Consider the following 27,867-nt stretch of genomic DNA (forward strand, 5'->3'; position numbering starts at 1 on the left):
ATTTCCTTCTCCAGGGGATCTTCCTGACCCTGGGATCAAATCCAGGTCTCCTGCATTGCAGGTAGATTCTCTACCACTGAACAATCTGGCAGTGGGGCTTTTGCGCCCCTCTATCCAGGATGAATCCAGGCTGCAGACTGCATTCAGAAGAGGATGTAACCTGGGACAATGCAGGGCCCTTTAAAGTCAGCAGCCAGCACTCCTAGCAACTGAAAGAGTCCCTGGGTCTGAAAGGGTATACCTGACCTGGGCCTCACAGCATCCACCACTCTGTCATTCAGGAGTGTGTCTTTCAATCCATCACTGTATTAACTGGGCTACTGGTGGCTCAGGGGTAAAGAATCCAGCTGCCAATGCAGGAGAGACAGGTTTGATCCCTGCGTCAGAAGATGCCCTGGAGAAGGAAATGGCAACCCACTCCAGTATTCTTGCTTGGAAAATCTCATGGACAGTGGAGCCTGGGGTGGAGTGGAGTTCATGGGGTTGCAAAAGGGTTGAATATGACTTAGAGACTAAACAACAACAACCAGCTAAATATTGACCAAAGGGCTCCTTATGCAATAGAGAAGTCAATTGTGAAAACAGGCAAATAGCATATTTTTAAAACATTTCCCTTTGCTCCTTTAACCTCAGAGTATCCACTGGCTCCTATGGCTTGGAAAAGATTCTTAGTCATAGTCCACTACACGAAAAATATTCCTTTTGGCAAAAAGTGATTGTAAGATTTACCAATTATAGTCTCACTTCCACTGTCCAAATGAGGTGCTAAAATCCATGTGTTGAGGCCATCACTTCCATTTTAGGATGGTACATTTTAAATCTCTAAACAGACAGACCCCAGGATATGTATCAGTAATCTCTGTAATCCAATAGGGCACTGAGACAAGAGACCTGTGTTGTCAGTACAGGTTGGGAAAGGATTTGTACTAAAATGGATGTAAGGATATGTACTAAAATGGATGAGGCATGAAATTCAGAGCCTTTAAAAACTGGATGTAATGGATTAATAAAAAACAGAGAACTAAATAGAGGAGAATTTAACAATTTACCCTACTTTATTTTTTATCTCATTCAATAAACGATGACAACATGCTTCATCATTTCTAATCAAGTTGGAAATAGATCTTTTTGAGGACATTTGAATGATTCATTACAGGCTTTATTTGGATCCCAAAGCTGAGGCATTTACCCCTAAATGCTGTGGAATTTCCATACCCAGGATTTTGTTGAAGACTCAATTATTTTTCCACTTATTGGGTCTCTATGACACTAAAAGTCATCGGGTACTTCTATATATGTTTTCCAAGACTTTTTTTTTTTTTTTTCTACCACTCTGCCTATCTAAACAACTGGTCAAATGACTAGGTTTAGAGTAGGAAGAAACATTAAGTTGACATCATGCTTTCCAAAAACTGTGTCAATAAGAAAATTATACTTTTAAGCTAATCATATTGATGTACATGCTATGGTAGATATTTGTAGGCTTGGATGCCCAGAATTTTATTTTATTTTTTTCTCCTGGAAACTACTGGCCTTCTAATTGCATCCATATGGTTGTATAAGGAATACAAAGTTTTTACACAACCATGCCCTGCCTGTGCTGTAGTTGACTGTTATCAGTATAAGCATCTGAGCAAGCAAGGTAGGATCAAAATGTTTTCTCATTCCGGAATCAAAAGACTGGGTTGAGGGCAGAGAAGTCAGACTCTCATTGGCTGTGGGACCCTCCAGGTATAAACCTTGGGGACCATAGATGGCTTGGTTCCTGTACTATAGAGCAGAGGTCCCCAACCCCCCAGCCATGGTCTATGTCTGTTAGAAATCAAGCTGCATAGCAGGAGGTGAGTGGCAGGTGAGTGAGCAAAGCTTCATCTGCATTTCCAGCTGCTCCCCACCACTTGCATTATCACCTGAGCTCCGCTTTCTGTCAGATCAGCAGTGACATTAGATTCTCACAGGAGCATGAACGTCACTATGAACTGCACGTGTGAGTGGTCTAGGTTGTGTGCTCCTTATAAGAATCATCCTGAAACCACATCCTACCCACTCCTTCCCTACTCCACCCCACCTGGGTCTATGGAAAAATTGTCTTCCATGAAACCTGTCTCTGGTGCCAAACAGGTTGGGGACCATCCACTGCTGGAGAGCATGCCATTGTGCACAGAGAAGAAGAGAAGAGAGAAAACAATAGATGGGGATGGAGAAAAAGAGTGAGCAATGTATAAATACCTATTTCTAATTTTTTCTAAAGCTTAAATAACTTCTTAACTTTTGCAAAGTTTGACCAATCAACCTTTATTTGATTACTTCAAATAGCTCAGTATTCTTCCCAAGAATACATTTTACTGCCAGTTCAAATTGTATTCCTATCATCTGTGATTAAATAACAATTACAACTAAATAAATATACATATAATATAAACTGAAGTTTGTTTTCCCCTGAGACCATTGGTGTATTAGTTTCTTAGGGTTGCAATAACAAGTAGTGGCTTAAAACCAAAAACTTATTCTCTCACAATTCTAGGGGCCAGAAGTCCAAAATAGAGGCATGCAAGGGAGAATTCTTTCTTGTCTCTTCCTTCTAGCAGCTGAAGGGTTTCCTTACTTTGTGGTGGTTTACATGTTTCTGCCTGTGTTATTAGTATTGCTCTATCTGAGTTTCTGTGACTCACCAATCTCTCCTGTCTCTCTCTTAGAAGGACACCAGTCACTGAATTTAGGGCTCACTTAAATCCAGGATTATCTTATCTTGTGATCCTTACCTAACATTTGTAAAGACTCTTTTTTTCCAAGTAAGATCATATTTACAGGTCATTTCCTGGTGAAATTATGGTTTGAGAAGTCACTATGCAACTCAATACAATTGGTTCTCAAAGCAAGGGTCATTTTTCCCTCCAGGGTCATTCTGTCTGGAAACATTTTTGATCCACTCTACTTGTGTGGGTGGTGGTACGTAATATGGGAGACATTCCTGGCCATAGTCAGGAATGCTGCTCAACATCCTAAAATGCACAAGACAGTCCCCCACAACAAAGAATTTCTAGTTCCTAATGTCACAAGAGAGCTTCCCAGGTAGCTTAGTGGTAAAGAATCTGCTTGCCAATGCAGGAGACATGAGTTTGATCCTTGAGTGGGGAAGATACCCTGGAGAAGGAAATGGCAACCACTCCAGTATTCTTGCCTGGGAAATCCCATGGACAGAGGAGTCTGGCAGATTACAGTTCATGTGGTCACAAAAGAGTCACCCATAACCTAGTAATTAAATAACAACAGTGTCATGAAGGGTTGAGAAATCTGGCCTTACACCTATGACCATTGTGGTAATAAACCAACCTGACTAATATTGACTAAAATAAGTACTAACTAAATACTGAGACTGACCTTACAGAACTGGCTGTCTATCACTGAGGGGGTCATTACCACATAATGTAATAAAAAAACAATTGCACTAATATAAAGTGCTATGAAGCAGAACAGTCACCTAATTATTTTATGTATAGTTCTCAAAGATCTTTTATATACTTATTACCACAAGCTTAAAGTGAAAAAGTGAAAGTCACTCAGTTGTATCTGACTCTTTGTGAACCCATGGACTATACAGTTCATGGAATTCTCCTCCAGGCCAGAATACTGGAGTGGGTAGCCTTTCCCTTCTCCAGGGTAATCTTCCCAACCCAGGATTGAACCCAGATCTCCCTCATTGCAGGTGGATTCTTTACCAACTGAGCCACCAGGAAAGCCCTCACAAGCTTAAAACAAGTATTTTTCATATTTCAATCTTCCTGAAACCTTAATATATATATAATGTATATATTTAAAGTCTGCATTCAATGTGGTACTGATTCATTATTAAATTGGTGATGCTTCTTAAAATGTATGTTATTTTAGAATCAAAGACATAGTGTCATTGTTTATATTTTCCTCATAAAAAGCACTGAAGTGGATAGATAGAAAGTACTAATTCTTTTTTTGGTACAAATTGCAAGGCCTTGTGCAAGATGTATTGAATCAGAATCCCTGGAAGCAACATTTTAACAGGTTTTTCAAGTGATTCACCTTTAGATGATCCAGTAGTTGTTCACTCTTCAGGCTTGGAGTAATAAGAAGAAAGTCAGAATAAAATACTGGGTTTGGAGAGAGAGTTTTAGTCTTCCACTAATACTCTGATCTTGGGTAACCTAATTAACCTCTCTGGACATTACTTTCTTCATTCAAAAGTGGTTCTCAAACTTCTGCATGCATTGAGATCAACTTGACTTATGCAAATATTATCTCCGAGAATCCATGAGTCTATAATGATATAAATTAATAGATGAATAAATAAACGGGAGAGAAGAAACAGCTCTACCTTTCAGTAGAATGCCAGTTACTACATATGGAAGGAATGGTAGTTTAGGTAGTTAGAATAGGAAAAAGGAGTCCAAAATGGCGGTGGCTAAAAGACAAATAAAGGGAAGAGCCTGTGAAAATGGAACAAAAGAAAATCCACGGACTGGAGTGAGAACCTCAGGTGGAACAAACACTCCCCTTTCTCCCCTTTCCTGGCTACCTCAATTTGCACAGGGCAGGCTTAGGGGAGAGGAGACAAAACTTATAAAAAGAGGAAGCCAAGCCAAATTGGGGCCTCTCCTTTGCGGTCAGCCAGCCCTCATGCCTCGAGGGTGTACTATCCTTTGTTTGTGGAATAAAACTCTGAGCTGCAACTGAGCTGTAACACTGGTCTGCTGTTTCAAATCTTTGCTGCGGTGAGACAGACCTAAGGAAATTAGAGTTGGAAAATCAATAAATGCTAAAACTAGTGGTAAAGATTTGATAAAGAATGGGATATTTATATACTCTCAAATTATTTATTAATTATAAAGGAAAAAATAGTAACTCTATAGAAATAAATCTGGCAGACACCACCTTAGCTGAGTGACCAAAATCAGTAGTATCACCAAAATCAGGATGAAGTGACATCATGTGCCTCCTGACATGATGCATCAAGAAAAACACAATGGTGCTTGGGTGATATTCCTCTCAAAATGTACAACCTGAATTTAAGAAATCATCAGACAAACTCACACTGAAGGACATTCTACTAAGTAACTAAAAGTGAAAGTGAAAGTCACTCAGTTGTGTCCGACTCTTTGCGACCCCATGGACTATACAGTTCACGAATTTCTCCAGGCCAGAATACTGGAGTGAGTAGCCTCTCCCTTCTCCAGGGGATCTTCCCAACCCAGGGATCGAACCCAGATCTTCCACACTGCAGGCAGATTCTTTACCAGCTGAACCACAAGGGAAGCCCCAAAATACTGGAGTGGGTAGCCTATCTCTTCTCCAGTGGATCTTCCCAACCCAGGAATTGAACTGGAGTCTCCTGCATTGCAGGTGGATTCTTTACCAACTGAGCTATCATGGAAGCCAAGAAACTAAAATGTATGCTCAAAAAATATCAAGGTCAAGAAACACCAAGAAAAACTAAGGAAGTCTTCCAGATTAAAGAGACATGAAAACTAAATACAATGTATGACCCTGGATAGGACAAATGACAAAATATGAATAGACTTTGTGGATTAGATAATACATAGTAGTGTATTAATATTAAATTTCCTGATTTTGATCACTAAAGTGTAGCTATGTAGTAGAATTATCTTATTCTTAAGAAGTCCATACCAAAGTATGTAGGGGTGAAGGGATATGATTTCTGCAATCTACTCAAACAGTTTTGAGAAAGAAAAAATTTCTCTCTCTCTTCATCATCTTCTTTCTACCTAGATAGAGATACTATAATGAAGCAAATGATGCCAAAATGTAAAAATTAATTAATCTGGGCAGAGAGGCGTTGCTTATACTGGCCTTGAAACTTTAAGTAGATACCAAATAAAAAGTTAAAGAATAACCTGATTCCCACTCTTTCCTCATTTTCAGGAGCTGAATACTGCCTCTGTACGTCCTGGAAAGAGGAAAGACAAAAAGAGACTAGGAAGAGTAATTGATAGAGTTTAGTTGAAAGTTTTTTTCCTGATTAAAGATTTTTTAAAAAATAATTTTATTTATGTATTTATTTTTGGCTGTGCTGGGTCTTTGTTACTTCTCGGGCTTTTCTCTAGTTGTGGTGAGCAGGGGCTACTCTTCCTTGCAGCATGCAGGTTCCTCATTGAGGTGACTTCTCTTGTTGTGGAGCATGGGCTCAGGACTACAAGCTCAGTAGTTGTGCTGAAATGGCTTGGTTGCTCTGTGGCCATGTGAGATCTTCTTGGACCAGGGATCGAACCAGTGTCTCCTGCATTGCCAGGTGGATTCTTTATCCCTGAGCCATTATAGGGAAGCCCCTTGACTAAAGATTTTTATTTATTTTAAAATTTTTGGGTGGTGACTGGCATACTCACTATCAGAAATTGAGTTCACATGCCAGAAAGGATGGACATCAAATGCCAAAAGCATAGCTTTGAGGGAAGCTCTTCAGAAATGTCCTGCAGTAGGGCTCTCATGCTATCATGTGCATAAAAATCACTGGGGACCTTGTGAAAAGGAGATTCTGATTCAGTAAGTCTGGAGCAGGCTGAGATTCTGTATTTCTAACAAGCTACCAAGACGCTGCTGTTCTGAACATTTTGAAAAGCAATTCTGAGTCTAGAATGTCATCAAGTCTGCCACTTGATTTTGTCGTTTTATTGGACACTCAGCCACGCCCATGTCCTTATCTGCTGCCTTCAGCAGAGCTGAGCCGTTGCAATGGAGACCATTTAGGCAACTACCTCTAAAATGTTTATCACCTGACTGTTTTACAGAAAAAGTTTGAGGACCCTCTGGTCTTGCTTGGCTAAAAATGACAGAATCTGGAATCAGGATGAATAAATTGCATTCTGGCTTTGCCTTGCATAAACTTTCTGCCTTGGGCCACTTTCTCAGAGTCAGTTTCCTATTTGGGGGGGGGGGAATAATAATAGTACTGGTTTCACAAAAGCTTTTGAAAGATTAAGCAAAACAATACAGGTAAAGAATTTAGCATACAAATGTAAAAGTGCCTATAATACCTGGGGAGACTGTTAAAAGTCTAAATTCCTAGGCTCCTCTTCATTGCTTTGACTCCGGAAATCTGGGGTAGGGCCTGGGAATACATGTTTGAAACACGCTTCCCAGGGGATTCTCAGGCAAGTGACTCATAAAGCCACACTTGGAGGAGAACATCCAGCAAGTTCTTGTGTTCACCACATGCTCCTGACCACTCCCCTCATTTTCTCTCCTTCCCTTCCTCCCTCTCCTCATTTCTTGGTCATGCCCAGGCAAGTGAAGCTTGGTCTTGCTGCCCTTCGTCTCTTCTGATTCTAGGAGCTCTAAATCTACCAGCCCTTACAGCCAAGTTTGCTTTCCCACTTGTGCCCACAGTTCCAGCTTTAGACTTTTGTTTCTAACTTATCAATCACTCTCTGGAATGGACCTTTTACTCACTTCATGCTCAGAATTCCTTTTAGACGATCATGATTTTTACCTCCTTCCATATCTGTTCTTGTCCTCTCTTGACTCTTTTTTTTTTTTTAATTATTGTTTATTTGGCTTTGCCAAGTCTTAGTTGCGGCATGAAGGATCTTTATTTGCAGCATGTGAACTCTCTTTTGCACCATGTGGGATCTGGTTCCCTAACCAAGGATTGAAATGGGGCCCCTGCCTTGGAAGCACTGGACTATCAAGGAAGTTCCCCTTGACTCTCTTAACACAGTGCTCTGCAAATTCAACCTGGTTGTGACCTAGACTCATTTCTTTTTTTCTTTTTTTTCTTTTTTTTTTTTTTTTTATAAATTTATTTATTTTAGTTGGGGGCCAATCACTTCACAACATTGCAATAGTTTTTGCCATACATTGACATGAATCAGCCATGGGTTTACTTGACTATCATTTAGTTGGAGGAATTGGTAGGGACCACTGAGAATGGGTGAGTGGTTCCTACTGTCATTGCTGGAAAACGGTTGATGGAGCAACTGCACATCTGGTCCACAGTGATCTAAGAAGGTTATTGTCATTTACAAACAAATAGTCTCTTCCTTTGAAAGTACTTGACCCTGGAAGTAGCATATTCAAAGTGTTTTGAAAATCAGTGTTATTCCTATCCTACTGTAAAACATATATCCACTAATATAACAGTGGACTTTGCAGGTTTCTCAACTGCCTCCTTCACCCCCACTCACATCTCACACACAAAAAGAATAAAGCTTAACTAATTTGAACCGATTTTAATATTTCTGAAGAAAGTTATGAAATGAATATTAGAAGTCTTATTTATCACAATTTCTTAGGAAAGTTTTTACCTGTTAAGAATTCAAGGCTATCTAGTAATTTTTCATTATGTACCAGTAATTAGCTTAGAATTTTTAACAAAATCAGACACAATCTTTCTGAGTAGCCTTGAATTACCCTCTGACATCTCAATTACTGGAAGAACAAAAGGAGTCACTTCTGAAGATATAGTTAAAGAGTGTTAGAGGTCATTTCTGAGCTAATTGAAAGTCACATTTTAATATCTTTTTTACAGTTCAGAAATTCTATTCTCGATTTACCTTTGACTCCTGGTTAGACTATTCTCAAGATGTGACTTTTTTTATCCCCCCTGTCTACAAACTATATCAGGTGGAATACTTTGCTTAATCAAAGTCTGAGAAATTTTGGAAATGCTTTGGGAGTTTTTTTTTTCTCATAAAGTAAAAGAAAAAGTCATATTTATTTCACTTTATTTCCAGTCATAGAGATGGTTGTTGCTTTAGTTTGAGAAAATGAGGCCCTGAATATACATAAAAATTATTTTTCAACTCTCTTAATGAAGCAGAAATGATATTTGGCTGCGATTTTTATATTATCCCTTTTTAGCATAAGAGGTGATCATTTAGGACTTCCCTGGTGGTGCAGTGGACAAACCGTGAAGCAACTAAGCCTGTGTGCCACACCCTCTAAACCTGGGAGCTGCAGCTACCAAAGCCTGCATGCTCTAGGGCCCAGGAGCGACAACTAATGAATCTCTGTGCCATAACAACTGAAGCCTGTGCACCTAGAGCCTGTTGTCTACAAGAGAAGCCATCACAATGAGAGGCCCATGCGCCACAATGTAGAGGAGTCACTGCTCTCCACAGCTACAGAAAGCCCATGCAGAGCAATGAAGACTCAGCACAGTCAAAAACAAATAAATACATACTTTAAAAAATGTGATCATTTAACTTTTTTTTTTTAACTTGCAGCAGCATGTTGAATGGTAAGTTTATGGTCTTCTTCTTTATCTGGATCCCTCTCACCTCATTCTGTAGGTGTAGGACACATTCATGCATTGAAGTAGAAGTATAAAGATGAAAAGCTGAAAGAATAGAGAGATCATGTTACAGATAATGAGAGCGTAAGGAAGAACTTAGTCTTGTATCTTCATTTTTTTTAATCATGAAAGCAAAATATGAATAAAATAGGGGGAAAAAATCAACATTCTCTCCAATCTAAGAGAAAAACTTGTTTATCACAGCAACACTACCATTTTTTTGATTACTTTTTGCCAGGTGATGTGCTAAACAGTTCATCTGCTCATTCATTCATTCACCCTTTCAGTAATTAGAAAAATATTTGTTAAGCCCCTGTTCCAAGCATTATTCTTACTACTAAGGAGCTGGGGATGAAACAAAGTTTCTTCTCCCATGAGAGAAGACACCTTTTTTTTTAAACTTAGTGGCTTAAAAAAAAAAAATCATTAATTTAATTTATTTACTCATTTCTGGCCATCCTTCAAAGGTTGCAGGATCTCAGTTCCCCAGTCAGGGATCAAACCCATGCCCTCCACAGTGAAAGCTTGGAGTCCAACCATCGGGCCACCAGGGAATTCCCAAGACATTTGAATCTTGGAAGAGAGACAGTAAGCCTAGAGGCAAATAGACAATGAGTTAAGTGAGATATAAAAGGGAGTAGAGAGAAAGGATGGTTAAGAACATCTTCTGGGATAAGTCATTCAACACAGGCTGTTTAATAAACTGGAGTTTGAACATAGATCTGAAGGCAGTAAGAGAGGGAGCCCAGAGAATATCTAAGGGGACAAGTGTTCTAGGCGAAGGAAAGAGGAAATGTGAAAGTGCCTGCATATTGGAGAGTTAGTACCCTAGCCAGTGCGGTTGTAAGGCAGTGAAGAGGACGGAGAGTGGTAAGAAATGAATCAAGGAAGTTGGTAGAAGGTAAATCATATAAACCTTGATAAGCACTTTGGAATAAACAAGAAAGGAGGAAAGCCATTGGAAGGCTTTGAGCAAAGGATGGACACAATCTGAGTTAAGTTTAAAAGGATCATTACGTTGACATATTGAGAAAAAACCATAGAAACACAAAAGTAAAAACAGGAAACCTAATTACAAAAGGTTTGTTAATTAAAGTCTAGATTGAAAGTCAAAGAGATTGCCTACCTATTTACAAAATTGTTTTCTCTTCTGTAGTTTTCCCTACCTCCCTTGTAGTTAAGGATGACCCTCCATAGGACTAGTGAAATGTGAATAATAGTAATGTACACCACTTCCAGGCCTGACCCACAAAACCTCCATGCTCTTTTGCCCCTGCAGCTTCGATGCCAATGTTGAAGGTCAGAGCCACAAGGGTGAAGAAGGCTGGATCCCAGAATCACTCCGGTGACAGCTGCCTATTGATCAGGAGTGCAAAACAAGCATCTTTGGTGTTAAATTTCTGGGATATTCCGATGTACCATCAGATATTACCTAAACTAAATGGTAGGTCATTTTCCCTTGGATCGAGGTGTGAGAGGTGAAGCCAATGAGGAGTGCTCAGATTCTACATATATTTATCACAGTAACAGGATTTTCTGAGGATTTAGATGTAGTAAGAAAGTAAGAGAGGAGCCAAGGATGATCTGCATGTTTTTGCCTTGAGCATTTGGAGGAAGAAGCTTCTATTTGTTGAAATGGAAAAATTGGAGGAGAAATAGCTCTGTAGGGTGGAAAATCAGGAGTATAACTTTGGACATGTAAGATTGTGATAGGACTTCCCTGGTAGTCCAGTGACTAAGATGTGAGCTCCCATTGCAGGGAGCTTGGGTTCAATCCCTGATCAGAGAACTAGATTCCACATGCCGCAGCTAAAGTTTCCACCAAGTGTTAGTCACTCAGTCCTGTTTGACTCTTTGCTACCCCATGGACTGCAGCCTGCCATGCTCCTCTGTCCATGGAATTCTCTAGGCAAGAATACTGGAATGGGTTGCCATTCCCTTCTCCAGGGGATTTTTCTGACCCAGGGATTGAACCCAGGTCACCTCCATTGCAGGTGGGTTCTTTACCATTTAGACTAAACTATTAGGCTTAGAGGGCGTCCCAGGTGGCACTAGTGGTAAAGAACACACCTGCTGATGCAGGAGACATAAGAGATGTGGGTTCAATCCCTGGGTTTGGAAGATCCCCTGAAGCATGGCATGGCAACCCCTCCAGTATTCTTTCTTGGAGAATCCCACGGATAGAGGAGACTAGCAGGCTACAGTCCATAGGGTCACAGAGTCGGACCCAACTGAAGCAACTTAGCATGCATGCACAGGAGGCTTAGAGCCCAAAGGAAGAACACTGCAACTAAGGGGAAGCCTATGCCATGACCTCTCTGTTTGCTGTTTGCTACCAGGCCTTATTTTTGGATCTGCCATCAACTCTTTAGTAGGGTTTCAATTTTTACCTTTGTTCTGCATGGAGAGAGACCTTGAGACTATTCTTAAGTGAGTGAAAGTCACTCAGTTGTGTCCGACTCTTTGCAACCCCATGGACTATATAGTCCATAAAATTCTCTAGGCCAAAATACTGGAGAGGGTAGGTAGCCTTTCCATTCTCCAGGGGACCTTCTCAACCCAGGGATTGAACCCAGGTCTCCCTCATTGCAGGCGGATTCTTTATCAACTGAGCCACAAGGGAAGCCCTAAGACTATTCTTAAGGTCCCCTGGAAAATAGAGTGAGAATTAACCTGTCCCACACTGCTAGCCTCAGAACCTCTGGAACTTGTCTGCCACGGTGGTGAGGGCTTTCCAGAGTCAGCTCCAATGGGAGAGGGTTCCAAAATGGACCCTAGAGGTCCCATTTTCTCAGGAGTAGAAGCAACAACAATAAAAAAAAAAAAAAAAAAATTGGGAAGAGAGACAAGCATCAACTAGATAAAGGAAAACTGACCTAAGTGCAAGAAGGAACTTTCAATGTAACATCAGAATGAAAAGACCAAGCAGAAAAACAGAAGGGAAGATTTTATTTACATAAGGAAAATCAAATTCCATCTAGTCCATCTGACTATAAGCAAAGTTCAGAAGCAGAAAGATTTTTGTAATAAAAAAATTCTGTTGTGGTGCTATTTACATTTGACACTGACTTTTAAAAATCGTCAAACATATGCAAAAGAAGAGAGAAAAGTATAGTGTATCCTCAAGGACCTGCTATTTTTAAAGAAAGAAAGAAAAGACCTTCCACTTTGGAAATGGAAATATGCCTAGGACTCCTAAATTTGCTAATATTTAGGAAAAATTCCACTTATATGATATCTGCAACAAATAATTTGTGGTTGCTAACGTCAGAAATCCTGGAGAAGAATATGGCAACCCACTCCAGTACTCTTGTCTGGAGAATTCCATGAACAGAGGAGCCTGGTGGACTACAGTCCATGGGGTCGCAAAGAGTCAGACACGACTGAGCGACTAACACAATGTTAGAAATACACTTCCTTTCTAATTCTTATCCTCCAAATTTTAAAATGGAAATATAATTGACATAACCTTATATTAGCTTCAGGTATAGAATATAATAATTTGACATTTGTATATACTGCAAAATGATCCCACAATATGTCTAGTAAACATCCATCACCACACATAGTTACATTTTTTTTTCTTCTTGTAATAAGAACTTTTAAGATCCACTCTCTAACCAACTTTCAAATATACTACACAGAATTAGCAACTACAGTTACCAGGCTGTATGTACATCACATTTCCAGGACTTATTTTATAACTGAAGTTTGTACCTTTTGGTTTCCGTCACCCATTTTGCCTGCCTTCACCCCCCACCTCTGGAAACCACCCCCATTTTCCCCTTTTCTGCAGAGCAAAAGGAAAGCATCCAAGTAGGAATGACTAACTCTGAAGCTGACGCAGGGTTAGGCTACCATTCTGCATTCAATGTACAGCTGTTCACTGTGGTTCCTCTTCTACCATATGAGGGAAATTAGCCAAGTCATTCTGGAATTCTAAAAGAACTCTATCTAGTCCTTTCCTCCTAACCCTTCTTTAAGGACTAAACTTGTAAGCAGGTTTTGAGAATCCCTGTTTCAGCTGTGCTCACTCTACTGTATTCTAATACATCGAGTCCTTCTCCTTCTTCCTTTGTTTAAGTAAACTCTTCTTGTTTCTTTTAAGTAGGCAAATTATAATAACAGCTGAAAACTACTGAAAATTGACTGCTTGCTGAATTCTTTAGGTGGATTTCCTAATTTAATCCTCACACTAACTCAATGAAGTACCATTATTAGCTCCATTTTGCTGATGAGAAAATTAAGACATGGATGGTTGATTATCTTAGCTAAGATTTAAAATTTATGGAAAGTGGCTGGGTTGCATTTTGAATCCAGGCAGGGTGACTCCAGAGTCTAAGCTCTTAGATATAATATCACTATATGTGATATATGTGAAAGTCCATGGCTCCACACTTAATTAAAAGTCAATAATAACTGGTAAACAACAGGCCTATCTACCTTGAAATAATTTGCTTCAAACTTTTTATTTTTTCTTTTTGTTGGCCAACTCTAAGCTTTTGGTTCTTCTTATTAAAGTTTATAGTCCAGTCCCATATAGGCTATGATATGTGTGTGTGTGTGTGTGTGTGTGTGTGTGTGTGTTTTCAGTTGTATCTCTTTGTGACCGCTTGGACTATAGTCTACCAGGCTCCTCTGTCCATGGAGTTTTCCAGGCAAGAATACTGGAGTGGGCGGCCTTTCCCTTCTCGAGAGGATCTTCTTGATCACTGATAGGCTTCTAATGGATTATACTTTTGTTGCTGAAGTTTGAAAGTTTTTTAACAACTTAATTGAGATATATTTAACATATAGTATTCTTGAAATCAAACTAAATATTAACATTATTTTGAATCTAACAGTCAAAAAACTTAAATATAATTCCTAGTGAAAATGAATCATTAACTGGTGACTCTCCTTTAACAGATGAAGAAGTTGGTTACCCTTGGAGCACCTGCTTTCATTCATTTGCTGTTTTTTATGTCACATATCTCCAGTTCCAGTTTTGTAAAAATGTTCCTAGTTTGTTAGTTTTGACGACAAAAATACAGACCATTAATTTATCAAATAGTTTTTGATTGACTACTTAGTGCTCATTGGTCTTTCACTGGGGAGACAGTGATGAATAAGCACAGCCTATGACTCAAACTAATGATTACAGTGCGGTGTGCAACATGCTGAGGTCCAGACACAGCTCTTGGGGATTAGAGTAGCACAAAGGAGAGAGGGAAGGGAAGGACATAATCTATTCAAGGACTGAAGACTCAAAACAGGGTTTAGAGAAGAGGTGCTTTTTTCTTTCTTTTTTAAGTTTTATTTATTTGTTTATTTTTGGCTGTGCTGGGTCTTCATTGTTGCATGGGCTTCTCTCTAGTTGCAGCAAGCAGGGGTTACTCTCTAGTCGAGGTGCATGGGCTTCTCATTGCCATGACTTAGAGATGCCTTCTTTTAAAGGTAGAGGTTTTTCTTTAATTGAAGGACAGTCAAGTACTGATCAAAAGGAGGTGGCTGGTTGTGAGTGTATAATCATGGGGGTACATTCCAGAACTGTGATGAAAAGGCGTGGAAACCAAAGGACTTGGTGTGTTTACAGCACCATGAATATTTTAGTTGGGCTGAGATACCACATTCAAAGTCAGAGGTGGTAGGAAGAGGAAACTGGAATGGTAAAGGGAGGTCAGCAAGTGCTTAGGAAAGATTGTGGGTGAGATGCTGGTGGATATGTGCTTTCCACTGCTGATACTCATAAAGGATTCTAAAGTGACACAGTGACATGATCTTTGACGTTTAAGGACAGTATCAGCAGTGATCCTGGAGTATGGAGAGATCAGTTATGTTGGATGCCAAGCCTAGGCTTGGCATAATTTTCCACATTTATGGTGCTACAGATGATCCTTTTCATAGGACTGATGCTGACGCTGAAGCTCTGATACTTTGGCCACCTGATGAGAAGAGCCAGCTCATTGGAGAGGACCGTGATGCTGGGAAAGATTGAAAGCAAGAGGAGAAGGGGGCGACAGAGGATGAGATGGCTAGATGACATCACTGACTCAATGGACATGAGTTTGAGCAAACTCCAGGAGACAGTGAAGGACAGGGAATCTTGGCATGCTGAAGTTCATGGGGTTGCAAAGAGTCGGACACCACTGAATGCCTGAACAACAGCAACAAAGATGATCCTTCACAGCTAGTATTTACAGTGGGGTCAACATTATGTCTTAGATTCATTTCCTCATGACCCAAAACACCACTTTCAGTATGTGTTAACAAACCATACAGGTGTCTCCACATGTGACAAAAGAGAATCAGACAGATTACTTTGTAAGAAAAGTTGAAATGAAAGAATAAGACATGCCTGAAGAGCTGTATGCCAAACCGAGCCTCATTGTTAGTAACTCCATGAAGGGACCATCTCAGGCCCTCAGAGATTATAATTTCAGTTTTGGGGAACTGCAGAATCATCTAACAGTGTTTAAGAGGTAGATTATTATTCAACATTAAATTCTGTCCTAAGTAATGACACCCACATGCCATTTAATGTTACTAAGCTATACACATCCCTTTTCATTTCTCTTTAAAGTTATTTATCTAGCTAAAGGAAGCCATTATTTCCTGTGCTAAAAGAAAAAAAGATGAATGGGCTTTCATCTTAGGAAAAAGTCCATTCTTATTCTAAATCCTAGTCAAGAAACCCTAGGAATGGCAAGAAACTGTGTATCATCTTTCACCTGCACACTAACTTCTCATAGATTTAATGATAAACCAACTATTTCTTACTGCCAGCTTTTTAACAGAAACATTCATAGTTAGAAGCACTGTATAATGGTGTCAAGGGAGTTCTATGGGTAAGAAAAAATAAGTTTTTCTCTCTTTTGGAACAAAGCTAAACTGTGTTTATGGAAAACTACACAGAGATAATCCTATACTGCACAGCAGAAAGAGAGATGTAGTCATGTGCCAAGACTGGAATCATGAGATCAGCAATTGAAAAGAGTGAAAAGAACTTAGACAGCTGCAGTAGGCAGCAGTGGGGACTTTGACTTTGACATTCCCCGTGGTACCTACATAATGGAGTTTACAGTAGAATGAGGTTATGCTACAGGGAAGAAGCAAGAAAGGAACAATTAGACCTGTGAGGATGGGGGTAGGATGAGGAAGGGCAGAGATCTTGGCTGAAAATACAGACATGCACAGCAGGGCTAGAAGAAGCTGGAAATTTAGAAGACAGATCCCTGGTAGGTAGTAGAGGAGGAGTATGAAGTGGGTAGGTCTCTCTGGAGAAGGGAATGAATAGGATGAAAAATGCACGTATGTACGGATCCAAATCCACCCTGGAAGATGAGAGCATGTTTGTAGGCAACGGAGCAGGTTCCTCTTCTAGAGGTGCTTCCCAAGAGCAAAAGAAAGGTTTAACGGAGGCTGATTATCAAAGGTTTTAGATTTAGGATTCAGGTTCAACTGATGTTTATTGAGGGCCAGACATCTTGCAACGGGTTTTCAACAAACTCATGAAATTTTTGTAATAATCCATATGGTACATATTAAATCAAACAGGTTTACAGATTAGGAAACTGAGTCTCAGAGAGGTTAGGGGACTCACTCAAGATTAAAGAGATGATAATTTGAGGCCTGGGGGTTCCAACCCAGGACACTTTCCTAGCTGAGCTGGGTGCCTCTCCTGTCCACCCTCTGAAGTAACTGCCTCTCCTTGTTCCATTCCTGCCCTATGATTCAGTAAAAACAGAGGGTGCAAAAGGCACGTGGTCAGGGTGACTGGCAAGGATGGCTCTCTCTTTGCCAAGTCTCAGGAAGCATGTCAGAGCCAGAAGGCAACTCCCAACAGGGCCAACTTGGGAGCACTCAGGCAGATTAAGAGATGAATTACAATCCAGGGAGTGTTCAGGTCCCAACCTGGGATAAATGTACTTGTTGGCTCAAATCTTCTCTCACCTCTGCTGCTCTTGGAATTTGAGCTACACTCAGATATAACTCTGAAAGCTCTCTTGCACATGAGCCCAGAAACTGAATGTCAAGAAACATAATTTAACAAATATTACTTGCTTAAGAATATCTTACGTTTAAAACCCTCAGAGTGGGAGAAAATAATAGCCAATGAAACAACTGATAAAGGATTACTTTCCAAAATATACAAGCAGCTCATGCAACTCAATACCAGAAAAACAAATAACCCAATCAAAAAGAGGTATGAAGACCTAAACAGACATTTCTCCAAAGAAGACATACAGAAGGCTAATAAACAAATGAAAAGATGCTCAACATCATTCATTATTAGAGAAATGAAAACCAAAACTGCAGTGAGATATCACCTCACATTGGTCAAAATGGCCATCATCAAAAAATCTACCAATAATAAACGCTGGAAAAAGCGTGGAGAAAAGGGAACCCTCTGCACTGTTGATGGGAATGTAAATTAATGCAGCCAATTTATTGATGGAAGACATACATACTGATATAAGAGAGTATGGATATTCCTCAAAAAACTAGGAATAAAACTACCATATGACTCACATCCCACTAGTGGGTGTAAACCTGAGGAAAACATAATTGAAAAGGATACATGTACCCCAATGTTCACTGAAGCACTATTTATAATAGTTAGGACATGGAAGCAACCTAGATGTCCATTGACAGATGAATGGATAAAGAAGCTGTGGTACATACATACAATGGAATATTACTCAGCCATAAAAAGGAACACATTTGAGTCAGTTCTAATGAGGTGGATGAATCTAGAGCTTATAGAGTGAAGTATAAGTATACTTCACTTATATAGAGTGAAGTAATTAAGACAGAAAAACAAACATCATATATTAACTCATATATATAAAACCTAGAAAGATGGCACTGATGAACCTATTTGCAGGGCAGCAATGGAGACGCAGACATAGAGAACAGACTTGTGGACATGGTGAGGAGGAAAGAGAAGGGGGGATGAATGGAGAGAGTAGATAGGAACATATACGCTACCATATGGAAAATAGATAGCCAGTGGGAATTTGGTGTATGACTCAAGGAACTCAGACTGGGGCTCTGTGACAACCTAGAGGGGTGGGATGGGATAGGAGGTGGGAGGGAGTTTCAAGATGGAGGGAACATATGTATACCTATGGCTGATTCATGTTGATGTATGGCAGGAACCAACACAATATTGTAAAGCAATTATCCTTCCATTAAAAATAAGTAACTGAGCAGGAAGCATTTGAAAAAAAAAAGTAACTGAAAAAAATAAAAGAGTATTTAGCATTTAAGGATTAAGTTTGGCCTGAACCTAGCAGTCCAGTGGTTGAGAATCTGCCTGCTAGTGCAGGGGATATGAGTTCAATCCCTGGTCTGGGGAGATCCCACATGCTGTGGAGCAACTAAACCCATGAACCACAACTACTGAGCCTATGTGCTGAAACTATTGAAGCCCGTGTGTCTAGAGCTTGTGCTCTGCAACAAGAGAAGCTACTGTGATGAGAAGCCTGCATACTGCAGCTAGTCACAACTAGTGAATAGCAACAGCTTGCTGCAGCTAGAGAAAGCCTGCACATAGCAACAAAGACTCAGTTCAACCAAAAAAAAAAAAAAAGAATAAAATCTGGCCTAGACCAAGCTGAATCAAGTTTGTATTTTGAAAGCAGCTATTACTCTTAATATTACAGTAATAGTAACAGTAGTAATGGTAGTAATACTTGTAGTAGTAGTACTAGCTCACACAGACAGTGCTTATCATATGGAGGCTACGTGTATATTGTTATAACCCTCACAACATTATGGAGTAGGCACCATTATCCCCATTTCTCAGATAGGAATAATAAGGAAAGAATGAGTAATGGCTCAAGTCACATAGCTAGTCCAGCAGAACTAGGATTCCCACTCAGGCAACTAAAATCTGTACTTTCCACCATTAAGCTGTACTGATGATAATGATATAAGCATCTTAATAATAATTTCAAATTCCTTAGAATAATAGTTTTAAAATATTAACAACAATAATAACTAAATTAGTTGATGTCTAGAATGGATCAGTTCAGTTCAGTTGCTCAGTTGTGTCTGACTTTTTGCGACCCCAAGGACTGCAGCACTCCAGGCTTCCCTGTTCATCACCAACTCCTGGAGACTACTTAAACTCATGTCCATCGCATCAATGATGCCATCTAACCTTCTCATCCTCTGTCATCCTCTTCTCTCCCGCCTTCAATCTTTCCCAGCATCATGGTCTTTTCCAATGAGTCAGATCTTCTCATCAGGTAGCCAAAGTATTAGAGTTTCAGCTTAAACATCAGTCCTTCCAATGAATATTCAGTACTTATTTCCTTTGGGATGGACTGGTTGGATCTCCTTGCAGTCCAAGGGACTCCCAAGAGTCTTCTCCAACACCATAGTTCAAAAGCATCAATTCTTTGGCACTCAGCTTTCTTTATAGTCCAACTCTCACATCCATACATGACTACTGGAAAAACCATAGCTTTGACTAGGCAGACCTTTGTTGACAAAGTAATGTCTCTGCTTTTTAATATGCTGTCTCAGTTGGTCATAACTTTCCTTCCAAGGAGTAAGCATCTTTTAATTTCATGGCTGCAGTCACCATCTGCAGTGATTTTGGAACTCGAGAAAATAATGTCTGTCACTGTTTCCATTGTTTCCCCATCTATTTGCCATGAAGTGATGGAACCAGATGCCATGATCTTAGCTCTCTGAATGTTGAGTTTTAGGCAAGCTTTTTCACTCTCCTCTTTCACTTTCATCAAGAGGATCTTTAGTTCTTCTTCACTTTCTGCCATAAGGGTGGTATCATCTGCATATCTGAGGTTATTGATATTTCTCGTGGCAATCTTGATTCAAGCTTGTGCCTCTTCTAGCCCAGCGTGTCTCATGATGTACTCTGCATATAAGTTAAATAAGCAGGGTGACAATATACAGCCTGGAACCAGTCTGTTGTTCCACGTCCAATTCTAACTGTTGCTTCCTGACCTGCATACAGATTTCTCAGGAGGCAGGTCAGGTGGTCTGGTATTCCCATCTCTTTAAGAATTTACCACATTCGGTTGTGATCCACACAGTCAAAGGCTTTGGCATAGTCAGTAAGCAAAATAGATGTTTCTCTGGAACTCTCTTGCTTTTTCAGTGATCCAGTGGATGTTAGCAATTTGATCTCTGGTTCCTCTGCCTTTTCTAAATCCAGCATGAACATCTGAAAGTTCATGGTTCACGAACTGTTGAAGCCTGGCTTGGAGAATTTTGAGCATTACTTTTCTAGCGTGTGAGATGAGTGCAATTGTGATGTAGTTTGAACATTCTTTGGCATTGCCTTTCCTTGGGATTGGAATGAAAACTGACCTTTTCCAGTCCTGTGGCCACGGCTGACTTTTCCAGATTTGCTGACATATTGAGTGCAGCACTTTTACAGTATCATCTTTTAGGATTTGAAATAGCTCAACTGGAATTCCATCATCTCTTCTAGCTTTGTTCGTAGTGATGCTTCCTAAGGCCCACTTGACTTCATATTCCAGGATGTCTAGTTCTAGGTGAGTAATCACACCATCATGATTATCTGGGTCATGAAGATCTTTTTTGTATAGTTCTTCTATGTATTCTTGCCACTTCTTCTTAATATCTTCTGCTTCTGTTAGGTCTATACCATTTCTGTCCTTTATTGTGCTTATCTTTGCATGAAATGTTCCCTTGGTATTTCTAATTTTCTTGAAGAGATCTCTAGTCTTTCCCATTCTATTGTTTTCCTCTATTTCTTTGCACTGATCACTGAGGAAGTCTTTCTTATCTCTCTTCGCTATTTTTTGGAACTCTGCATTCAAATGGATATATCTTTCCTTTTTTCTTTTGCCTTTCCCTTCTCCTCTTTTCACAGCTATTTGTAAGGCCTCATCAGACAACCACTTTGCCTTTTTGCATTTCTTTTTCTTGTGGATGATCTTGATCACTGCGTCCTATACAATGTCACAAACCTCCGTCCATAGTTCTTCAGGCACTCTGTCTGTCAGATATAATCCCTTAAATCTATTTGTCACTTCCACTGTATAATCGTAAGGGATTTGATTTAGGTCATATCTGAATGGTCTAGTGGTTTTCTCCACTTTCTTCAATTTCAGTCTGAATTTTGCAGTAAGGAGTTCATGATCTGAGCCACAGTCAGCTCCCAGTCTTGTTTTTGCTGACTGTATAGAGCTTCCCTATCTTTGACTGCAAAGAATATAATCAATTTGATTTCAGCATTGACCATCTGGTGATGTCCCTGTGTAGAGTCTTCTGTTGTGTTGTTAGATAGAACTCATTAAATTCCTGGGACTGTGTTTTGCACAGTGTATTTTGTCCAATCCTGTTGGCAATCCTCTAAGCTAGATATTATTATGATCATCAATTCTACAGATGAAGAAACTAAATAAATAGATCAGTTGGCTTGGTATGGAGTATAGAGCTCTAAGGAGGAGTAGTGGGATTTGAACTTCAGTAGTGTAAATCTAGAATTCTGACTTTTATAAATGCCTCTTTTTTAAAAATTTATTTATTAATTGAAGGATAATTGCTTTACAGAATTTTTTTGTTTTCTGTCAAACCTCAACATGAATCAGCCATCAGTTCAGTCCAGTTCAGTCGCTTAGTTGTGTGTGACTCTGCCACCTCATGGATCAGAGCACACCAGGCCTCCCTGTCCATCACCAACTCCCAGAGTTTACCCAAACTCATGTCCATTGAGTCGGTGATGCCATCCAACCATCTCATCCTCTGTCACACCCTTCTCCTGCTGCCTTCAATCTTTCCCAGCATCAGGGTCTTTTCAAATGAGTCAGCTCTTCGCATCAGGTGGCCTAAGTATTGGAGTTTCAGTTTCAACATCAGTCCTTCCAATGAACACTCAGGATTGATCTCCTTTAGGATGGACTGGTTGGATTTCCTTGCAGTCTAAGGGACTCTCAAGAGTCTTCTCCAACACCACAGTTCAAAAGCATCAATTCTTCAGTGCTCAGATGTCTTTATAGTCCAACTCTCACATCCATCCATGACTACTGGAAGAACCATAGCTTTGACTAGATGGACCTTTGTTGGCAAAGTAATGTCTCTGCTTTTTAATATGCTGTCTCGGTTGGTTCTAACTTTCCTTCCAAGGAGGAAGTGTCTTTTAATTTCATGGCTGCAATCATCATCTGCAGTGATTTTGGAGCCCAGAAAAATAGGTAGACATATATCCACTCCCTTTTGAACCTCCTTCCCATCTCCCTCCCCATGTTAACCATAGGTTTTTGAGACACCAAGGTTTGTTATCTGAGAAATAATCCACAAAATGTACTTTGCATGTTATTGCATGTTTAGCATCACTTCTATCGAAGACAAACAAGGATCAGCTAATGAAGTATCATATTAATATTTTAATATGATGGGAAAAGCTCTTCCAGCAATGAGAGACAATATGCAATGAGAACTGAGGCTGGAGTACTAGAGTAGTAGCAGTAAATCCTATAGGAAGAGAGAAAAAGGAGATGGATGGGAGCATGTTAGACCTATGAAGACATGACAGAGGAGGCAGTTGGCCTTATCTATCTCCTGACTCATTCACTTAAACTGGATTAATGCCCAAACTGAGCATCAAAAAAGCAGTGGGACAATCTGTTCAGTTCTGGTTTCTCCGTGATGGATTCCAGTTGCCCTGGCTGAAATCTTCAGCCACTGGTAAACTTCTGTGAATGGGCAGTTGGGCAACTGATCCCGAACTCCTGTGACAGCTGTTCAATTTCTCCCTGAAGCTAAACTGGCTGCAACTTTAGTGTGCATGGGAACACCTGGGGAACTCATTGCCTGAAAGTATTTCTCAGTCAGTTTGGGATGACTCAGAAAAGTTTATGTTTCTTCCCTGGTAGTTCAATCAGTTAAGAATCCACCTGCAATGCAGGAGATTAGGGTTCGATCCCTGGGTTGGGAAGATTCCCTGGAGAAGGAAATGGCAACCCACTCCCATATTCTTGCCTGGAAAATCCCATGGACAGAGGAGCCTGGCTGGCTCCAGTCCATGAGGTCACGAGAGTTGGACATGACTGAGTGACTGAACCACCATCAAGAAATAACAATCATATTTCTGAATCCTCAGGTTGTACTCAGGACACTGAAAAAAAATTCAACGTTATTTTCACATACTGACGGTGAAGAAAACCCTTTTGTTAAGGGTTTTGCATTTTTATATTTTTTATTATTTATTTATTTGGCTGCATGGCTTGTGGGATCTTAGTTCCCTGACCAGGGATCAAAACTGGGCCTCCAGCATTGGGAGTGTGGAGTCCTAACCACTGGACCTCCAGGGAAGTCCCCCTCACATCTTTTTCTAGAACCCTTCTGTGGCAGGCATTGTGCTAGGTGATTGAGATTTAGTGATAAGCAAGGGGGCAGGTTCTTGCTCTCAGAAAGCAGCAAGATAAATATTTTCACTTAATTTGACTCTGGTTAGTGCTGTGAAGGAAACATTCAGTGCTATGAAAATTTATGAAAGGGGACATCACCTAGCCTGGAAAATGACACAGCTCTGCATCTCAATTTCCTCACATGAAATATGGGAAGGATATGTCCTGCTTCACATAATTGTTGTAGGGATACAATGAGTGAACATATGAGTGAAAATGAGATATAAAAATTAAAAGTACATACATTTTTTTAAAAAATTAGCACAATTTCTAGAAAATGCTAACATCCCTGATAATCTGCTTCAAATCTGACTTTACCATACACCAGTAATCTGCACAGGCTTGTTACTTTCTAGATACTAAAAATCTTGGTAGGTGGCTGATAATGGCTATAAGGATTTCTGGTCAGAGGAGAGGCTCTATATAGGAAGGAAGTTGGAATAAAAAGGTAAAAATGATAGTCTCTTCCTTTCTATACCTAAATCCATGTTGCTTGAAAAAAAAAAAACTTGCATTTTATAAGCTTCAGTATATTCATGTCATCTAATTGTATTTCATAAGTCATCCAACAGTCATCCGATATTTTTTTAAATCTTTTAAAAAATTAATTAAAAAAATTTTTTTTATTAAAAAAAATGTGTTTTCACCACTCCGAAAACATGCATGATCTTAGATCCTCAACCAGGACTCGAACCCACACTCCCTGCAATGGAAGCTCGATGTCTTAACTACTGTACTGCCAGGGAAGTTCCAATCTTTTAAATCTTTTAACCAGACAGGTTTTCTATTTGATTTAGCTTTTTAATTATGTACATGTATGCTCAGTTGTGTTCGATTCTGTGACCCCGTGGACTGTAGCCTGCCAGGCTCCTCTGTCCAAGAATACTGGAGTGGGTTGCCATTTCCTTCTCCAGGGCATCTTTCCGCCCCTGAGATTGAATCTGTGTCTCCTGCATTGACAGGCAGATTCTTTACCACTGAGCCACCTGGGAAGTCCTTTCAAATTTTATACATATAAAATTAAATATATATATATATATATATATATTTTTTAATTCTCTGATGAAGCATCTTTGATTATACATTCTGAATTCAGGATTTTAACATGTCTGGCAGTCAGAAATGTCCCAGAAGGCAACAAGATTCATGTCCCTATATTTTATAACCTCATGTTCAAGTTCTGTAGCCAATCTAAGTATTTTTTTCTTGAGGGTAATTAAATATTATTACAGTGGCTACTTCTGCCTAAAATAATTTCTTAAACTTGGAATTCATTTACTATGAATTCAGCTAGAGAAACAGAGGGTTCAAGTTCCCCAAAGCCCAGATTTCCACATACATACTTTATTCTTTTAATGATGAAAGAAATAAAACCCTTTGTACTTTTAAACAGAAGAAGCTTGGGCTTTTAAATTGCAGGGTCCTTTTTATGGCTACATTAAGGCATTCTGCTGAAATCTACCTTAGTTATAGGGCCTGGTTTATGGTTGAGAATAATAACCAGCATAGTAGAAGAAAAAAGAAAGCAAGAGAGACATAGTTTATACTCACATTTAAATGGTTTATTGCAGCAATCTTTCAATTTGGGTTTATGAAAAAAGTTTTTTGCTTAAGCTCTGTTGCTAATGTCTGTGTGTATTTGTATCTATAACCATCAGTCAAAGAGATCTTTCTTGGGTTTCTATTGAAGTTCTTTTTTTTTTTTTTAATAAATGTATGCATATATATATACCTAAAACCAGATTTCTGGGTATGATTTCACAAAGGAAAAGTTTGAGCTTTCACAAGAAGTTTCTCTTCAATAAAACATAATACTTACATCATTTCATCTCATCTTTGGATCCTACACTGCCACTGGGATCTTTTGATACCAAGTAAGAAAAGGAAATGCTTTAAAAATGCCCAAGGCTCTTCCTCCCTTGGTTTATTTACTTTTTCTCTCCATTTTCCTTCTGGCCCCACTGTGATTTTAGTGATGGCTGATTCAGGGCAAGGATGATGTCAAGCTGCTGTCAAGCCAATTGCCTAGACAAAGAAGAATTAACATGTTCTCCCTTCAAAATGATTGATTCCACGGCTCCACATTCATCATCTGGCTCATCATGGCTAGCTCTTCTCAGCCCATTGCAGGGTGACCTTGTTAGCACGGCTGTGCCCTTCCTCCCATAGTGGCTGCCTGGAGGCTCTGTATGTGTGTTGCGGCTAATGAGGGTCTGAGTCATCCAGTTAGGCGCTCACCTTCCCGCCATCAGGCCCGGAAGCCCGGGAGAAAGGCAAAGGGCTCACACTTAGACATGTGTCCACGGGCAAAAGGGGAATGGCCTCATCTTCTCACTGAGATCATCACAAGACCTGCGCTGAACGGTTGTCAGACAGTCAAAAGGCCCTGAGCCAGTGGTAAATTCACCAACTATCTAGGCGTACATTTATCATCGAAGACTGCCTGCTTCGCAGACTGTAATGTGTGCATACCCTTAGCAGGAGACGTAGCCCCAGGAGAACAGTCTGTGTCCCTGGAGCATCTGTTTTATTATACTGGAGATTTAAAGCCTTTTAAAGAAAACTAATGGTGTTTGGCGTCTGACGCCAAAGTTGGATAAACCTTACAGGTGAAATAAGGAAATTTGAACAAAATTTTGCTCTTGGGTGAGGCCCTCATATTCCTTCTCTTAAACTTCTCCCCCAACCCCCACCTCCAAAACTTTCCCTCTCCCCTGCTGCCCTGGGTACTTCAATGGGGAAGTCTGAACAGAACATTCTAAGATAGTGTTTTCCAAACAGTGGGTCATGACCCACTCATGGGAGATTGTGAAAATAAATGTAGTGGGTCACAAATAACATTTTAAAAATGAAATAAAATAGAACCTTTAGGTTGCAGTGAAATGCATTCTTTATTGGGATCATGGTAAAACATGTTTCAAAGCTGCTGCCCTAAGTGATAAATCTCTGTAACTTCTTCCAGTATACAATATAATCACTGAAAAAATTCTGAAGATGATTAAAGCAAATATTTTATAATGACTAACACTGGCCATATCTGATGATGAACAGGAGCAATAGGAAATTACAAGCTTACCCTAACCTCAGCCTTACTATCTTGTTTTTTTTCTTCCTTAAAGCAACCTCTAAGCTGTTCATTTCTCCATGGTGGAGAATGTAAGTGATTTGAGGCATGGCGTGTGTGTATAAGACTATTTAATCTGGCTTCTATGGAGAGGAAAACACACTACTTGAGAATGAAATCTTTGGATATATTCTTCCATTTTAAGACTTTTCAGTTACATGTCCTCTTTAAAAAGTTTGACATGTAAAATTGTTTGGACATTGGTATCCAAGTCATGTAGTTTTCTTCCAGATGTCCTGCTTATTTATGTATTTCTTTTTAAACCTGTATATATAACCCACACACTCAGGAATATTGGTGTATGTTCGAATCATCTGTTTTTATGACCTTTGCCTTTATTGATTTATTTTCCTTTTCTTTATTTTTAATGTTGCCTTTGAGAATAAAGTCATTTTTCCTCTGCAATAGTAGGCAAATGGTGACTCTGCTGTTAAGAAAGAGAAATTTTGATAAGGAAAAAAAAGATGGGCTCCATAAGGTATTTTAAAAACAAAAACCTATGCGGAGAGCAACTAAACATCGTTTACCTCTCTCATGAAAACAAAGGTTATAGAGCAGGAACCCAAAATGATATCAACAACAGCTAACATTTATGTGCACTTACCATAATGCTGGGCTTCCCTGGTGACTCAGATAGTAAAGAATCTGCCTACAATGCAGGAGACTCGAGTTCCATCCTTGAGTTGGGAAGATCCCCTGGAGAAGGAAATGGCAACCCACTCCAGTATTCTTGCCTGGAGAATTCCATGGACTAGGAACCTAGAGGGCTATCCGTGGAGTCACAAAGAGTTGGACGCGACTGAGTGACTAACACTTTCACATCATAGTGCTAGTTATTGTACCTAGCACTGTTCTAAGCAAGTTAGAGGCATTACCTCATTTAATTCTCACAACAAACTTAAAGTAAAAGACACTAATATTATCCCAATTTTTCTGAAACTGAACTGAGATTTAGAGGGGTTAAGTAGTTAGACCAAAGTGCTATAAGTAATGAGCAAGGATTTCAGAAAGTTCCAATGACTCCCCTGGCCTCCTTCCCAACTGCTGACTTCTTGCTAAGAGTTAATCAC

At 39.7% G+C, this 27,867-nt stretch overlaps 1 protein-coding gene and 1 long non-coding RNA gene across 2 annotated transcripts in view; one reads left to right on the forward strand and one right to left on the reverse strand.

The window, feature by feature from the left end:
* LOC145546136 (uncharacterized) overlaps positions 1 to 6,033 on the forward strand; it is a 58,031-nt gene extending 51,998 nt beyond the window's left edge. The window contains exon 3 of the long non-coding RNA XR_014082545.1: positions 5,914 to 6,033. This is a non-coding gene — a long non-coding RNA (uncharacterized LOC145546136). The remainder of the gene's footprint in view (positions 1 to 5,913) is intronic.
* Positions 6,034 to 9,178: 3,145 nt separating this feature from the next.
* Positions 9,179 to 27,867, reverse strand: part of LOC145546142 (uncharacterized) — a 482,768-nt gene continuing 464,079 nt past the window's right edge. Inside the window, exon 7 of the mRNA XM_081592133.1 lies at positions 9,179 to 9,325. The gene's annotated coding sequence lies outside the window, so the exon portion shown is untranslated. The remainder of the gene's footprint in view (positions 9,326 to 27,867) is intronic.

The sequence above is a fragment of the Giraffa tippelskirchi genome, chromosome 4 (assembly GCF_054371585.1).
Source record: "Giraffa tippelskirchi isolate mGirTip1 chromosome 4, T2T-mGirTip1v1.2.pri, whole genome shotgun sequence".
NCBI lineage: Eukaryota > Metazoa > Chordata > Mammalia > Artiodactyla > Giraffidae > Giraffa > Giraffa tippelskirchi.